The sequence below is a fragment of the Pristiophorus japonicus genome, chromosome 1, assembly GCF_044704955.1.
Source record: "Pristiophorus japonicus isolate sPriJap1 chromosome 1, sPriJap1.hap1, whole genome shotgun sequence".
In the NCBI taxonomy this organism is placed as follows: Eukaryota; Metazoa; Chordata; class Chondrichthyes; family Pristiophoridae; genus Pristiophorus; species Pristiophorus japonicus.
The window spans coordinates 234668500-234686590 of NC_091977.1; the positions used below are offsets into that span (position 1 = coordinate 234668500).

The 18091-nt window shown below is 48.6% G+C and overlaps 1 protein-coding gene across 1 annotated transcript in view; it reads right to left on the bottom strand.

Annotated features, from left to right (window-relative positions):
* LOC139269252 (A-kinase anchor protein 2-like) overlaps positions 1 to 17641 on the bottom strand; it is a 223006-nt gene extending 205365 nt beyond the window's left edge. Inside the window, exon 1 of the mRNA XM_070888349.1 lies at positions 17341 to 17641. The gene's annotated coding sequence lies outside the window, so the exon portion shown is untranslated. The remainder of the gene's footprint in view (positions 1 to 17340) is intronic.
* Positions 17642 to 18091: the final 450 nt, after the last annotated feature.

An 18091-nucleotide genomic window follows, 5' to 3' on the forward strand; every position in this document is an offset into this window, starting at 1 on the left:
CTCACTCTCGCTCTCGCTCTCCCCCACTCACTCTCGCTCTCCCCCACTCACTCTCGCTGTCGCTCTCCCCCACTCACTCTCGCTCTCCCCCCACTCTCTCTCTCTCTCTCGCTCTCCCCCACTCACTCTCGCTCTCCCCCACTCACTCTCGCTCTCGCTCTCCCCCACTCACTCTCGCTCTCCCCCACTCACTCTCCCCCACTCACTCTCGCTCTTCCCCACTCACTCTCGCTCTTCCCCACTCACTCTCGCTCTCGGTCTCCCCCACTCACTCTCCCCCATTCACTCTCTCGCTCTCCCACTCCCCCACTCACTCTCGGTCTCCCACTCCCCCACTCACTCTCTCGCTCTCCCACTCCCCCACTCACTCTCTCGCTCTCTCGCTCTCCAACTCCGCCACTCATTCTCTCTCTCTCTCTCTCGCTCTCCCCCAATCACGGTCTCCCCCACTCACGCGCTCTCTCTCGCTCTCCCCCACTCACTCGCTCTCTCTCTCGCTCTCCCCCACTCACTCTCTCTCTCGCACTCACTCTCTCTCTCTCTCTCTCGCTCTCTCACTCTCCCCCACTCACTCTCTCTCTCTCTCGCTCTCCCCCACTCACTCTCTTGCTCTCCCCCACTCACTCTCTTGCTCTCCCCCACTCACTCACTCCCCCACTCACTCAGTCTCTCTCTCTCTCCCCCACTCACGCTCTCCCCCACTCACGCTCTCTCTCCCCCTCTCACTCTCTCTCTCGCTCTCCCCCACTCACTCTCTCTTTTGCTCTCCCCTACTCGCTCTTCCCCGCCCGCTCACTCGCTCCCTCTCGCTCTCCCCCACTCACTCTCTCGCTCTCGCTCACTCACTCTCTCGCTCTCCCCCACTCACTCTCACTCTCGCTCTCCCCCACTCACTCTCACTCTCGCTCTCCCCCACTCACTCTCGCTCTCGCTCTCCCCCACTCACTCTCGCTCTCGCTCTCCCCCACTCACTCTCGCTCTCGCTCTCCCCCACTCACTCTCGCTCTCGCTCTCCCCCACTCACTCTCGCTCTCGCTCTCCCCCACTCACTCTCGCTCTTCCCCACTCACTCTCGCTCTCGGTCTCCCCCACTTACTCGCGCTCTCCCCCACTCACTCTCGCTCTCCCCCACTCACTCTCGCTCTCTCTCTCGCTCTCCTCCACTCACTCTCTCTCTCGCTCTCCTCCACTCACTCTCGCTCTCGCTCTCCCCCACTCACTCTCGCTCTCGCTCTCCCCCACTCACTCTCGCTCTCCCCCACTCACTCTCGCTGTCGCTCTCCCCCACTCACTCTCGCTCTCCCCCACTCTCTCTCTCTCTCGCTCTCCCCCACTCACTCTCGCTCTCGCTCTCCCCCACTCACTCTCGCTCTCGCTCTCCCCCACTCACTCTCGCTCTCCCCCACTCACTCTCGCTCTCCCCCACTCACTCTCGCTCTCCCCCACTCACTCTCGCTCTCCTCCACTCACTCTCGCTCTCGCTCTCCCCCACTCACTCTCGCTCTCCCCCACTCTCTCTCTCTCTCGCTCTCCCCCACTCACTCTCGCTCTCGCTCTCCCCCACTCACTCTCGCTCTCGCTCTCCCCCACTCACTCTCGCTCTCGCTCTCCCCCACTCGCTCTCGCTCTCGCTCTCCCCCACTCGCTCTCGCTCTCGCTCTCCCCCACTCGCTCTCGCTCTCGCTCTCCCCCACTCGCTCTCGCTCTCGCTCTCCCCCACTCGCTCTCGCTCTCGCTCTCCCCCACTCGCTCTCGCTCTCGCTCTCCCCCACTCGCTCTCGCTCTCCCCCACTCGCTCTCGCTCTCGCTCTCCCCCACTCGCTCTCGCTCTCGCTCTCCCCCACTCACTCTCGCTCTCGCTCTCCCCCACTCACTCTCGCTCTCGCTCTTCCCCACTCACTCTCGCTCTCGCTCTCCCCCACTCACTCTCGCTCTCCCCCACTCACTCTCGCTCTCCCCCACTCACTCTCGCTCTCCCCCACTCACTCTCGCTCTCCCCCACTCACTCTCGCTCTCGCTCTCCCCCACTCACTCTCGCTCTCCCCCACTCACTCTCGCTCTCGCCCACTCACTCTCGCTCTCCCCCACTCACTCTCTCGCTCTTTCTCTCCCCCACTCACTCTCTCGCTCTTTCTCTCCCCCACTCACTCTCTCGCTCTCCTCCACTCGCGCACTCGCTCTCGCTCACCCCTACTCGCTCTTCCCCGCCCGCTCACTCTCTCCCTCTCGCTCTCCCCCACTCACTCTCTCGCTCTCGCTCACTCACTCTCTCGCTCTCCCCCACTCACTCTCTCGCTCTCGCTCTCCCCCACTCACTCTCTTGCTCTTCCCCACTCACTCTCTCGCTCTCGCCCACTCACTCTCTCGCTCTCCCCCACTCACTCTCTCGCTCTCCCCCACTCACCCTGCCCCTCCCCAATCACTCTCTCGCTCTCCTCCACTCACTCTCTCGCTCTCCTCCACTCACTCTCTCGCTCTCGCCCACTGACTCTCTCGCTCTCGCCCACTGACTCTCTCGCTCTAGCTCTCCGCAACTTGCTCTCTTGCTCTCCCCACTCGCTCTCTCGCACTCCCCCACTCGCACTCTCGCTCTCCCCCTCCCCCACTCACGCTCTCTCCCACTCGCTCTCTCGCTCTTCCCCTCCCCCACTCGCGCTCTCGCTCTCCCCCACTCACTCTCTCGCTCTCGCACTCCCGCACTCACTCTCTCGCTCTCGCACTCCCCCACTCACACACTCTCTCCCACTCGCTCTCTCCCACTCGCTCACTCTCCCCCACTCGCTCACTCTCTCGCTATCCCCCACTCATTCGCTCGCTCTCGCTCTCCCCCACTCACTCTCTCGCTCTCCCCCACTCACTCTTTCACTCTCCCCCTCGTGCTCTCACTCTCTCCCACTCGCTCTCTCACTCTCACTCTCCCCCACTCGCGCTCTCGCTCTCCCCTGCCTGCTCACTCTCTCGCTCTCGCTCTCCCCCACTCACTCGCTCGCTCTCGCTCTCCCCCACTCACTCTCTCGCTCTCCCCCACTCACTCTCTCGCTCTCCCCCACTCACTCTCTCGCTCTCCCCCACTCACTCTCTCGCTCTGGCTCTCCCCCACTCACTCACCCTCGCTCTCCCCACTCACCCTCGCTCTCCCCACTCACCCTCGCTCTCCCCACTCACCCTCGCTCTCCCCACTCACCCTCGCTCTCCCCACTCACTCTCTCGCTCTCCCCCTCCCCCGCTCTCCCCCTCCCCCACTCGCTCTCACTCTCCCCCATTCGCTCTCTCGCTCTCCCCCACTCGCTCTTTCGCTCTCTCTCTCTCTCTCTCTCCCACTCGCTCATTCGCTCTCTCCCCACTCGCTCTTCCACCCCACTCGCTCTCTCACTCTCCCCCCACTCGCGCTCTCCCCCACTTGCTCGCCCTCCCCCACTCGGTCTCTCTCCCCCACTCACTCTCTCTCCCTCGCTCACTCTCTCTCCCTCGCTCTTCCCCACTCACTCTCTCTCCCTCGCTCTTCCTCACTCACTCTCTCTCTCTCCCCCACTCTCTCTCTCTCTCTCCCCCTCTCTCTCTCTCTCTCTCCCTCGCTCTCCCTCGCTCTCTCCCACTCACTCTCTCTCTCTCTCGCTCTCCCCCACTCACTCTCTCTCTCTCTCTCCCTCACTCACTCTCCCTCGTTCTCCCTCACTCACTTGCTCTCCCTCGCTCTCTCCCCCTCGCTCTCCTCCACTCACTCTCTCTCTTGCTCTCCCCCGCTCTCTCTCTCGCTCTCCTCCACTCTCTCTCCCCCACTCACTCTTTCTCCCCCACTCACTCACTCGCTCTCCCCCACTCACTCGCTCTCCCCCACTCACTCGCTCTCCCCCACACTCGCTCTCCCCCACTCACTCACTCACTCTCTCTCTCTCTCCCTCCCTCGCTCTCCCCCACTCACTCTCTCTCGCTCTCCCCCACTCACTCTCTCTCCCTCGTTCTCCCCCACTCACTCGCTCTCCCTCGTTCTCCCCCACTCACTCGCTCTCCCTCGCTCTCCCCCACTCACTCTCCCTCTCTCTCTCCTCCACTCACTCTCTCTCTCGCTCTCCCCCACTCACACTCTCTCTCGCTCTCCCCCACTCACACTCTCTCTCGCTCTCCCCCACTCACACTCTCTCTCGCTCTCCCCCACTCTCACTCTCTCTCGCTCTCCCCCACTCACACTCTCTCTCGCTCTCCCCCACTCACACTCTCTCTCGCTCTCCCCCACTCACACTCTCTCTCGCTCTCCCCCACTCACACTCTCTCTCGCTCTCCCCCACTCACACTCTCTCTCGCTCTCCCCCACTCACACTCTCTCTCGCTCTCCCCCACTCAAACTCACTCTCTCGCTCTCCCCCACTCACACTCTCTTTCGCTCTCCCCCACTCACACTCTCTCTCGCTCTCCCCCACTCACACTCTCTCTCGCTCTCCCCCACTCACACTCACTCTCTCGCTCGCTCTCCCCCACTCACTCTCTCGCTCGCTCTCCCCCACTCACTCTCTCGCTCGCTCTCCCCCACTCACTCTCTCGCTCGCTCTCCCCCACTCACTCTCTCGCTCGCTCGCCCCCACTCACTCTCTCGCTCGCTCGCCCCCACTCACTCTCGCTCGCTTTCCCCACTCACTCTCGTTCGCTCTCCCCCACACTTTTCTCCAGTCAGTCTCTCTCCCACCTCGATTTTCTTTCTCTGTCAGAAGGTCGTGAAAATGTTTGTGTCGATAATCACAGCGATATTCTAGGCAAAAGTCCTGGAGATAACACAAAAGCCCCAGTAATAGGCTCAGGCTCAAGCAATGTGGTTCGGCCCCACTTCCGGCCTCCTCATATGCCTTATGCGCATGCACAACTGGATCGAGCGCTCATGCGCAAAAAGGGGCAGAGTCCACAGCGTACATGTGCAGAAGGACACAAAAATGTTTGTGCACATAATCACTCCGTTAAAAAAAACGGTTAGTAGATCCACAATAACAGCCCTCTTTGTTGGGAGGAGTCAATACTTGAATAAAAGGAGCAGTTGTTCTGCAAATATTTGGAAAACAAAATAACATATACTCATTATTGATGTTTTGGGTTGTTACAGGATGTTAGGAAGTAGCTCACTCACCCCTTGTGTTGTAGTCCCAGTTTGTTTATGCCAAGAACTCGGGAGCTATGATAGCTGCACCCGAACATCCTGTAACAATCCAAAATATTTGCACGTAGTAGCAGCAACAATGCTGTACACATGGTTTCCACTGCTCGTGGACTGCCTTTCAGTGGCACCATCTAGAATTCGGCAGAATAGGCTAGAGGGGTTGAATAGCCTACTCTTGCTCCTATGTTCCCAATTCGGTTTGATGCATCCAGATCAAATCACATAAAAACAGGAGCTTGCATTTATATAGCATCTAGTATCTTCCCAGAAACATTTCCGAGCACTTCACAGAATAAATGACATTGTCCAATTGCTGTGCTTATGTAAACAAATACATAATAGAGACAATAAACACCTCCCAAACCCTTGACCTCTACCGCCTAGAAGGACAAGGGCAGCAGGCTCATGAGAACACCATCCCCTGCAAGTTCCCCTCCAAGTTACACACCATCCTGACTTGGAAATATATTCATCGTCGCTGGGTCAAAATCCTAGAACTTCCTCCCTAACAGCACTATGGGAGCACCTTCACCACACGGACTGCAGCGGTTCAAGAAGGCGGCTCACCATCACCTTCTCAAGGGCAATTAAGGATGGGCAATAAATGTTGACCTTGACAGCGACGCCCACATCCCATGAATTCATTTTTAAAAACACATTTATGTCATCTCACCCTATCGACATAACCTTTGATTCTTTTCTCTCTCATGCACTTATCTAGCTTCCCCTAAATGCATCTATCCTATTTGCCTCAACCACTCCACGTAGTAGCAAACTCCACTTTCACAATACCTTGAAGGCACTCTCAATCAAAGTACAGAAGCCTAGAATGCATATTGTCAATCAGACAGCATCCTGCTCCCATGCTACCTTTCCTTTAAGTCTGAGCTGATTTATATATAAGGGAAACTAGGTTATTTAGCTGTGCTGCTCACTTCCTCCTGTGCATCTCCAGCGACGCCCACATCCCGTGAATGAATGAAAACAAAAGAAATGTTGTGGAAATCTTAAATCAAAACAATGACAGAAATGCACAGGAGGCCAGCCAGTATGTGAAAGAGAAGGTAGGGTTCATGTTTGAGACAGCACACTCCATCAGAGTGCAGCTCTGAATTTCTAGCACTTTCAGGTGTCATGGCAGTGTACATTGTTATCTGCTGAAAGCAGAGTTTGGAGCTTGCAATATTGGATGGGAACACTCTGGCTTGTCCCTTGACACCACAACACAATACCCCCAAGTTTCTGCACCCTCACCAACTTGCCAGGGTCAATTTTGTGTGCTATCTGATGCCTCCAACAGCATTTTTTTACTTTGCCTAATATACAATGCATGTAATTATCTTGCGCTATGGCAGACTGTTAAGTTGCATATGTTTGAAGACTTGGGACTCTTTATTTGAGGCACACTGTTTCAACTAAGTTAAACACTATGGGGGTCATTTAAACTATGGAGCGAAGAGCAGGGGAGATATCCCTGGTGTCCCGGCCAATATTTATCCCTCAATCAACTTAACAAAAACAGTTTATCTCGTCATTACCACATTGCTGTTTGTGGGAGTTGCTTGTGGACAGATTGGCTGCCACCTTTCCCACATTACAACAGGGATTACACTCCAAAAGTACTTCATTGACTGTGAAGCGCCTTGAGTCGTTTGGTGGTCGTGAAAGGTGCCATATAAATGTTGAGAGTGAGATGGAGCATTGCAGCGAGGAAGATCAAGTAGAACATCGGGGCGATGACGCAGCCCTGCTTGACCCCAGTCCGGATGTGGATTGGGGTCAGGATCACGGCTTGCATGTCGTCATGGAGCAGGCGGAGGATGGTGACTGACCACACTCGACCAGCTCCGTTGGCCGGGCCACATTGTCTGCATGCCTGACACAAGACTCCCAAAGCAAGAGCTCTACTTGGAACTCCTACATGGCAAGCGAGCCCCAGGTGGGCAGAGAAAATGTTACAAGGACACCCTCAAAGCCTCCTTAATTAAGTGCAACATCCCCACCAACACCTGGGAATCCCTGGCCCAAGACCTCCCTAAGTGGAGGAAGAGCATCCAGGAGGGCATTGAGCACCTGGAGTCTGGCCGCTGATAGCATGCAGAAACCAGGCGCAGACAGCGGAAGGAACGTGCGGCAAACCAGACTCCCCACCCACCCTTTCCTTCAACGACTGTCTGTCCCACCTGTGACAGAGACTGTAATTCCCATATTGGACTGTTCAGTTAACTGAGAACTTACTTTTAGAGTGGAAGCAAGTCTTCCTCGATATGTTGATGATGATATAAGTCTTTCTTTTTTATGGGCCATGATGTAAATCACTGGTTAGGCACCAGGTGGAGCATTGTGCTCAATTCTGGGCACCACTCTTCAGGAAGGATGTCAAGGCCTTGGAGAAGAGATTTTCTAGAATGGTTCCAAGGTTGAAGGATTTCAGTTATGTGGAGAGACTGAAGCTGGGGTTGTTCTGCTTACAGCAGAGGAGAATTGATAGAAGTGTTCAAAATCATGAAGGGTTTTGATAGGGTAAATAAGGAGAATTTGTTTCCAGTGGCAGAAGGGTCAGTAACCACTGGCAACAAATTTAAGGTGATTGGCAAAAGAACCAGAGACGACATGAGGGAACATTTTTTTTTACACAGCGAGCTGTTGTGATCTGGAATACACTGCTGGAAAGGGTGGTGCAAGCAGAGTCAATAGTAACCTTCAAATAAGAAATGGCTAAATACTTGAAGGGGAAAAATTTGCAGAGTTATGGGGAAAGAGCAGGGGGAGTGGGACTAATTAGATTATAGTGCTGTTTGTGGGAACTTGCTGTGCACAAATTGGCTGGTGCATTTCCCTACATTAAACAGTGACTATGCTTCAAAAGTACATCATTGGCTGTACCAAAGAGCCGGCACAGGCACGATCTATTAACTGCCCATTGTACACCCTGACAATTTTCCCTTCCTTGGACTTCAATGAAAAAGAAAATCAGGTGGGTGTATAATGAGCGGCTAATTCGATCGTGCCGTTTTACACCATTGGCCAAAGTTTAAATGACCACCCCACCATGTGCGCAGGAACTAGGTTAATAGATTTTTCTTGAGGCTCATATTTCTGATTGAAACTACACTGAATGAATCTGCCAGAAGCAACTAAAGCCTCAGGCAGACAATGAGACAGAACTGACTTCAAATACCAGGTAATACCACCCACAACAACGCTGCTTTTAGACTAAACATTAATTGTGGATTTCCACCTCCACAGATATCCTAAGAAGTTGTTACTATCTCTTTTGAGGACCTGTGGGGACAGCAGGTCAATACTAACACACAAGGACGCAAAGCTGCTGCCTTTTTATAAATTCCCCAATGTTTCTCTTTAAAGGAAAGAAAAGAAAGACTTGCATTTTTATAGTGCCTTTCATGATCTCATGATGTCCCAAATGCTTTACAGCTAATTATGTCTTTTTGAAGCTGAGTCACTGTTGTGATGTAGGGAAATGCATCAGATCATTTGTGCACAACAAGCTCCCACAATATAATGATCAGAAAATCTGTTTTTATTGATGTTGGTTGAGTGATAAATATTGGCCAGAATACCGGGGTGAACTCTCCTGCTCTTCTTTGAAATAGCGCCATGGAATCTTTTACGTCCAACTGAGAGGGCAGACAAGGCCTCGGTTTAACATCTCATCTGAAGGGCGACACCGCCAACAGTGCAGCACTCCCTCAGCACTGCACTGCAGTGTCATCCTAGATTTGGTTAACAACTTTCTGACTCAGAGGCGAGCCTGCTACCCACTGAGCCACGCAGGCCAGTCGTTAATTTATAAAAACTGCCAGAAAGAAAATGAATCAAATATGAAAAATTAGTCATTAATGACTAATTTTTTCCGAGCCCAAGCAGTGACTCGTGGCTTCATGGATGTTGGCAGCTCTCATTCACCTTGTCCAAAGAGGACAATCTTCATGTGTTATGCCACAATGTCAGCAGGATAGTTGGCTGTGGTGTCATATCAGTCAATCTTAATCCTGTTCTTCCCTGATGTACACAAACAAATTTACCAACAGGGTTCACTGGATGAAGAAGTTGAGGGCACCTTAGCTTTTCATCACCTGGGAAGTCTGTCCCTAATTGTGGATGCTATCCTGGAGATAAGCAAGCACACCTGACCGAAGCTGGAGGGGTTGTAGTGCAGGGACACCGTGCGTTGTCCACACTGACATCAGAGCCGTTTCCCTGCCACCTCATCTGTCTATTATTTTGTGTTCAATTGTGTTGGGAGATTTCAATTCCTTTCTGGGTTAATAATAGGTGATCCAAAACTCGGCTGCCTGTGTCCTAACTCGTATCAAGTCCTGGTCTCCCATCGTCCCTGTGCTCGCTGACCTACATTGGTTTCCAGTTAAACAACGCCTCGATTTCAAAATTCTCATCCTTGTTTCCTCCCTATCTCTGTAACCTCCTCCAGCCCCACAACACCACCAGCCCCCCCCCCCCCCCCCCCCCCAGATATGTCTGCCCTCCTCTAATTCTGCCCTCTTGAGCATCCCTGATTATAATCACTCAACCATTGGTGGCCGTGCCTTCTGTTGCCTAGTCCCTAAGCTCTGGAACTCCCTGCCTAAACCTCTCCGCCTCTCTACCTCGCTTTCTTTCTTCAAGATGCTCCTTAAAACCTCTTTGACCAAGCTTATGGTTGCCCCGCTATGTTCTACTTATGCAGCTCAGTGTCAAATTTTTTATCTCACAATAGTCGTGTGAAGTGCCTTGGAATGTTTCACTGCATTAAAGGTGCAATATAAATACAAGTTGTTGTTGTAATATCCAGCGGCACAGATTACTCTCCATTTAAAAAAATAATTATTACTTTGAAAATGTACGGTTTTCTGAATTAATGGTTGCCCGAATCAATTTATTAATTAATTACTACAATTACTCTCCTCAACTTGAGGATTAAATCCACCCCGGAAATTTCCTCATGGCTTCATCTAATTGGCAGCCATGACTTCAACAGAAGATCGACAGAAACCCAGATCACCGTCTTTCCCAAACAGATTTTTCCAAAGTTACATCGAATCGACAGCAGAGAAACAGACCATTTGGCCCAGCTGGTCCATGCCGAGGGTTATGTCCACATGAGCATCCTCCCATCTTACTTCAACTCACCATAATCGGCATATCTTTCTATTCCTTTTTCCCCTATGTTCTTATCTAGTTTCTCCTTAAATTAATCTAACCTTGGTTCGACCACTCTTGGACTGCTGTGCACATTTCTGGTCTCCATATTATAAAAAGGACACAAGAGGCAGTGGAGAAGGTGCAATAAAGAGTCACCAGAATTATACCAGAATTGAGAGGTTATGACTATCAGGAAAGGATGTAGAGGATGGGGCTATTTTCTCTACAAAACAGAAGGCTGAGTGGTGACCTGATAGAGGTCTTTTAAAATTAAGAAGGGGTTTGATAAAGTAGATGTAGAGAAGATGTTTCCACTTGTGGGGAGTCCAAAACTAGGGGCCATAAATATAAGATAGTCACTAATAAATCCAACATGGAATTCAGGAGAAACCTCTTTACCCAGAGAGCGGTTAGAATGTGGAACTTGATACCACTTGGAATGGTTGAGGCAAATAGCATAGATGCATTTAAGGGTAAGCTAGATAAACACATGAGGGAGAAAGGAATAGAAGGATATGCTGATAGGCTGAGATGAAGAGGGGTGGGAAGAGGCTCGTGTGGTGCATAAACACTGTTGGGCCAAATGACCTGTTTCTGTGCTGCAAATTTTATGTAATTCAATGATAATTAGAGTTAACATGGCCGAACGAGAGAACCCCCTAAAAGAAAATTCCCAGCACATATTTCTCAAGTAAAACCCAAATAGTGGAAGGTGCAATGCACATGTACTTTTTAAAAAAAAAATAGAAATTGGCATTTACAGAGGCAAGTGGTGAGTAACCCCTATCACTTCTCATAGACCAGGAGTGACATGCGTGTGTGAGAAGAGGCAATTAACAGAAACAATAATAAATGAGCTCGCTATTGCAGAAGATCCTTCTGTACATATTGTTCTACTCCAATCTTGTATTACAGCATACATGAAACACAAACTCCTTCAGCTGTTCTGGCCTTTTTTAATACCGTCATCCCTTCCCAATAAACCCTATTGCATACAAAAGCTGAAGTATCATATTAGAATAGGAGAGCCTACATTAATCACAGCCCAAGCCAAATCACAATTACACAACCCTTCTATATTAATTCCTTCTGCTGCTACTGAAATATGTCAGAACATAATCAAATGTCGAAGGACCCTGAATGTGGGTTGATTTCTACTGATCTCCCGCTATAACTTAAATTTGGAGATCAGTGAAACAATGACAATGACTTGCATTAATATAGCGCCTTTAATGTGGAAAAATGTCACAGAAGCATAATCAGACATTGACATATGAGAACATAAGAACATAAGAAATAGGAGCAGGAGTAGACCATAAAGCAGGCCCATCAAGCCTGCTCCATCATTCATTAAGATCATGGCTAACTCTACATCAACTCCAGTTTCCCACCTGATCCCCATACCTCTTGATTCCCAGAAGGCTATTTGTCCATGGGAAACAGCACAGCAGAGCCTAAACCTATTCTCACCCGCCCCCTCCACCACCCCCACCCCATCACACTTGCGTTTCCAGCCAGTAGTCGCTGGATTACGAGCAGGAGTCGGATGACTGGGGCCGCTATACAAACCCAGGGGTGATGAGACCAATTGTTTTATTGTTCTGCTGCCCCAACCAAGATCAGCTGACAGCACAAACTAGGAATCGAACTTGGGACTTCCCAGCCTGAATGGCTCAGGTACTGACTGTGTTAACCAGCTGAATCATTGGGGGCCTCAGTTAGGATCCCAAATCAAATATATTTTTCTTTATTTGCTACTTATTAACTTCATACCACCTTCCTTCTCATATCAAGTAGCATCATTTTATCAATGAAGATGGAGAATACACATCTTCTGCAAAGCTCCAGAGAATAATAGGACTTAAAATAAAGGAATAGCCATAACATTCTGCTGCTTTATTTCCTGATTGTCAGGGGCTCAAGAATGAATCCACAAAGCTCAATTATGGAGAAGTGGCTCCAAAGTTTAGCATTCTGGTTGGAGGATGTTAATCTTGACAGAGAAGAGTGGGTAGTGATGTCTTCAACCACCTCGTAATGGCTTCAACCAGACAAGATAAATTCTACGACCTTCTGAACCCAAGATCCGCTGCCTGGCAAGTTCTCTCCAATTCAGTCAGTGGACAAAATCACATCCATTAACTCACGCCAAATAATCACCTGCCTGATTCTGATTCTAATGTTTAACATCCTCATATTTGCCTAATTCTGCATAGAGCATGGAAACTGTACATTTCATTAAAGAGCAATTTGACAGAAAATCAATTCTCATTGGAATCAGCTACCGTTTCCATTCTGTAACTCCATATCCCACATGAGAGGCACAACATTTATTTAAATACAACTTTGCAAAAGGCCAGTAGCAGCCCTCTGCATGTATGAACAGTCAACAACAACAAATTGCTTCACAGGAGAGTTAAACAAAATTTGACACCAAGCCACATAAAAAGAGATATTACGGCATATGACCAAAAGATTGGTCCAAGAGGTAGGCTTTAAGGAGTGTCTAAAAGGAAGAGAGAGAGGTAGAGAGATTTAGAGAGGGAAATGTAGCACTCAGGGCCTAGGCAGCTTTTTGTCTGGGAATAAAGGAAGGCACCATGGTAAAATGAAGTGCGGGTGTCAGTGATTAGAAATGTGAAAGAAGGGGTTAATAAATATTCCTTATAAGCTTGCAACCAGTAAACGAAGTATCATAGAAATTTACAGCACAGATAGAGGCCATTCGACCTATTATGTCCGTGCCAGCCGACAAAGCTATCCAGCCTAATCCCACTTTCCAGCTCTTGGTCCATAGCCCTGTAGGTTACGGCATTTCAAGTGCACATCCAAGTACTTTTTAAATGTGGTGAGAGTTTCTGCCACTACCACCCTTTTGGGCAGTGAGTTCCAGGCCCCCACCACCTTCTGAGTGAAGAAATTTCCGTCAAATCCCCTCTAAATCTTCTACAAATTATTTTAAATCTATGCCCACTGGTTACTGACCCCCCTGCTAAGAGAAATAAGTCCTTCCTATCCACTCTATCGAGGCCCCTCATAATTTTATACTCCTCAATAAGGTCTCCCCTCAGCTTCCTCTGTTTCAAAGAAAATAACCCCAGCCTATCCAATCTTTCCTCATAACTAAAATTCTCCAGTCCAGGCAACATCCTTGTAAATCTCCTCTGTACCCTCTCTGGTGCAATCACATCTTTCCTGCAATGTGGTGACCAGAACTGCACGCAGTAATCTAGCTGTGGCCTAACCTGTGTTTTATATATTTCAAGCATAACCTCCCTGTTCTTGTATTCTATGCCTCAGCTAATAAAGGCAAGTATCCCATAAGCCTTTTTAACCACCTATGTACCTGGCCTGCTACCTTCAAGGATCTATGGATATGTTCTTCTACACTTCTTGATGTGCTACCATTTATTGTGTCTTCCATTGTCTTCATAGCCCTCCACAAATGCTTCTCAGGATTGAATTCCATTTGCCATTTTTTCTGCCCATCTGACCAGTCCACTGATACCTTCTTGCAGTCTACAGCTTTCTTCTTCATTATCAATGACACATTCAATTATTGTATCATCTGCAAACTTCTTAATCATACCCCCTACATTCAAGTCTAAATCATTGATGTATACCACAAAAAGCAAGGGACCCAGTACTGAGCTCTGTGGAACCCCACTGGAAACAGCCTTCCAGTCACAAAAACACCAATCAACCATTACCCTTTGCTACCTGCCTCTGAGTCAATTTTGGATCCAACTTGTCACTTTGCCCTGGATCCCATGGGCTTTTACTTTCGATACCAGTCTGCTATGTAGGACCTTATCAAAAGCCATGCTAAAATCCATATACACATCAAACTCACTACCTTAATCGGCCCTCCTTGTTACCTCCTCTAAAAATTCAATCAAGTTAGTCAGACATGACCTTCCCTTAACAAATCCACGCTGACTGTCCTTGATTAATCCTTGTCTTTCTAAATTAAGATTTATCCTGTCCCTCAGAATTTTTTTCAATAATTATCCCACCACCGAGGTTAGGCTGACTGGCCTGTAATTACTCGGTATATCCTTTTATCCCCTTTTAAACAAAGGTACAATACTAGCAGTCCTCCAGTCCTCCGGCATCATACCTGTAGCCAGAGAGGATTGGAAAATGATGGTCAGAGCCTCTGCTATTTTCTCTCTTGCTTCTCTTAACAGCCTAGGATACATTTCATCCTGTCCTGGGGACTTAGCCACTTTCAAAGATGCTAAACCCCTTAATACTTCCTTTCTCACTATGTTTATTTCATCTAATATTTCTCACTCCTCCTCCTTGATTGCAATGTCTGCATTGCCCCTCTCTTTCATGAAAACAGACACAAAGTATTCACTAAGAAGCATACCCATGTCTTCCGCCTCCACACACAGGTTTCCTTTATGGTCTCTAATAGACCCTACTCTTTCTTTAGTTATAATCTTGCTCTTAATGTATTTATAAAACATCTTTGGGTTTTCCTTGATTTTACTTGCCAATATTTTTTCATGCCCTCTCTTTGCTTTCCTAATTTCCTTTTTAATTTCATCCCTGCACTTTCTATACTCCTCCAGTGTTTCTGCAGTATTTGAGCCCTCAGTATCTGTCATAAGCTTCCTTTTTTTTCTTTATCCTATCCTGTATGCCCCTTGACATTCACGGGACTCTAGATTTGTTAGTCCACCCTGTTCCTTTAACATTGTTCTGAACCCTCACAATCTCCTCCTTGAATGCCTCCCATTGCTCTGACTTAAGTAGTTGTTTCCAATCCAGTTTGGCTAAATCACATCTCAGCTTAGTAAAATTGGCTTTTCCCCAATTGAGAACTTTTATTCCTGGTCTAGCTTTGTCCTTTTCCATAACTATCCTAAATCTAATTGAATTATGATAACTAGCACCACTAATCTCTCCCACTAATACCCCTTCCACCTGCCTAGTTTAATTCCCTAAAACAAAGTCCAGAACTGCCCCCTCTGGGAAGTAGGTGCTCTCTTCATCTCACGAATTCCTCACTTACACTGATCTAAAGTAACAGGAGGGGGGAGGGGTGTGGGTGTTGGGACCATTTCTTTTTGGGTGTAGCTTACACCAAATGTGGGAGCGGCATAAAGCCAGGAAGCTTCCCTGTACTTGAACAGAGCAGCTATGCAGCTAAGCAATTTTACACTGTTAAGAAGATCGAGGAAACTTGCGATTAGCGCAATAATGTAGCAAAATGGAAATTTCCTTGATCTTTCTCACACAATAACGGCGTGAGTGCTGAAGATAGTGAGGAGATTCAGGGCCCATGGTTGCAGTTCTATATTAAAGTGAGGATAAAACAAACTATCTTACTGAAGACACCTGGGCAGCTATTGTCAGCAATGCTGAGAGGACTAGAGTCAATTTCAGATAATATTTCACAATTTCAATTTTAAGGAGTACTATCAAGTGTCCTGCAGATAAAAGTTCCTGCACTTCATTCCTCTAGGTTCATAAATGGAAGTGTATGAGATTTCATGATCTATGATGTAATGCCATCACAGATAATACTACCCTTACAAGGTTTTAAACTTGAAACCAAAACATTCTAGTAGTTTGCAGTGCTTAAGATGACTTTGCAAGTCAAAAATGTTGCACAGTTTTCATTGAGGACTGTTCCTAGCTGTTTGGGCACTCAACTGCCAGGAACCTCTCCAGAACAGTGACATCACCCCTGTGCTCGCTGACCTACATTGGCTCCCGGTCGGACAACACCTTAAATTTAAAATACTCATCTTTGTGTTCAAATCCCTCCATGGCCTCACCCCTCCCTATCTCTGTAACCTCCTCCAGCCCCACAACCCTCAGAGATCTCTGCGCTCCTCCAATTCTGGCCACTTGCACATCCCTGATTTTCATCACTCCACCATTGATGGAGGTGTCTTCAGCTGCCTAGGCCCCAAACTCTATAATTCCCTCCCTACACCCCTCCGCCTCCCTATCTCTCTTTCCTCCTTTAAGACGCTCCTTAAAACCTAACTCTTTGACTAAGCTTTTGGCCATCTGTCCTAATATCTCCTTTTATGGCTCGGTGTCAAATTATGCTTGATAATTGCTCCTTTGAGATACCTTGTGATGTTTTACTATGTGAAAGGCACTATATAAATGCAAGTTGCTGTTCTCGTTAGAGCAGAGAATGTAAATGGGATATTTAATAAAGATTGAAGGTAATTGCCAGAAGAATCAGAAGGGGAGATGAGGAGAATTTTTTTTTAATGCAGCGAGTTGTTATGATATATACTTGAAAAGGAAAATTTTGCAGGGCTATGGGGAAAGAGCAGGGGGGAGTGGGACTAATTGGATAGCTTTTGCAAAGAGCCAGCACAGGCACGATGGACTGAATGGACTCCATCCATGCTGCATCATTCTATGCTATACACACATACACACACATCACAATTTTCGCTAATACTATCCTAAATGTCTTCTCTAACCTTCCAGCAAATCCCTAATACAATGAAACTCCCTTCGGGAGTCCAGCATCACATTCAACTACATTGCAAGCACCTTGTGAAAGATCAGGCTCACATACAGTTCAAATGCAATCGCCGCATGTCCCTTCTCTTGACTTCACCTCAGCCTCTCCATACAATACCAGAGGACCCCCTGCTCACCTTCTGATTAAAAGGAGGAAAAGAAAGGGCAGGTATTGTGTAGACATTTAGCCCTCTTCCTGCTGCCCAGTGTTCACTTCAGATGTCTATTTGAGGACAGTTGGGGCGATTGCTGTCCCAGCTCGTCTAACACCCCCCCTTTGTCCTTGCAGGAAACATACGTCAAATCTAAACGCTTCAGTCTGCTGCAGTAGCGCTCCCCCAGAAACCTGAGACCTAACTGCAGTGGGGGTTGGGGAGGAAACTCTGCAGGCTGCATTTTATTTTACGTTTAGTTTTTTGAAGCAAAGCACCTTAAGTATACCCAGCCCTCCTTGGCCCGTCTTCTGCTGCAGTCCCCCCTCCTCCTGTGCCCCGAAAGGGCGTCCCATGCTAGCCCCACACACCTACCCGACTGTGTCCGGCAACTTCAGTCCCAGCTCCTCGGGTTAGAGTAGAAGCGACCAGGGAACGATGCAATAGGCTGCTTGCAGTGAAGTGTGTTGCTATCTAGAAGGGTTTTTTGTTGTTGCTGTTTGAAGTCCGGTTAGGATGAAATTGACCACTCCACTCGCCCTACTTGCGATCCTCGTGTGTCTCTCTCTCTTTCTTTCTCCCCTTTGAATAATGAATGAAACCCAGGCAACGTGTGTGTGTGTGTGTGGTTTCTCTCTCTCTCTCCGATCTCTCAAGTATCCTCGCAATGCAAAGCAGGACGGATCGCAACCAGGGAGAACTGCCTCACACATTCAATGTCGTCAGCTTGAGTCGCTGCAGTTCAGTCACTTAAAATAGCCGTCCCTCTATTGTCTATGCGGGGGACCAGTGAACAGCAACGGTCCAATCAAAACTGGGACCAGCTAAAAACAAGTCATGCTTTAGGAATTTAAGTTAACCCCTTCTCTCTTTTTTTGTTTAACCCTTTCCCTTTAGTGCACAGAAGGTTCTTTTTATGCTGCAATCTGACCTCCATAGAATTTACAGCACAGAAACAGGCCATTCAGCCCAACTGATCTATGCCGGTGTTTATGTTCCACACCAGCCTCCTCCCGCCCTATTTCACCTCACCATATCAGCAGAACCTTCCATTCCTTGCTCCCTCATGTGCTTATCTAGCTTCTCCTTAAATTAATCTATGCTACTGGCCTCAACTACTCAATAT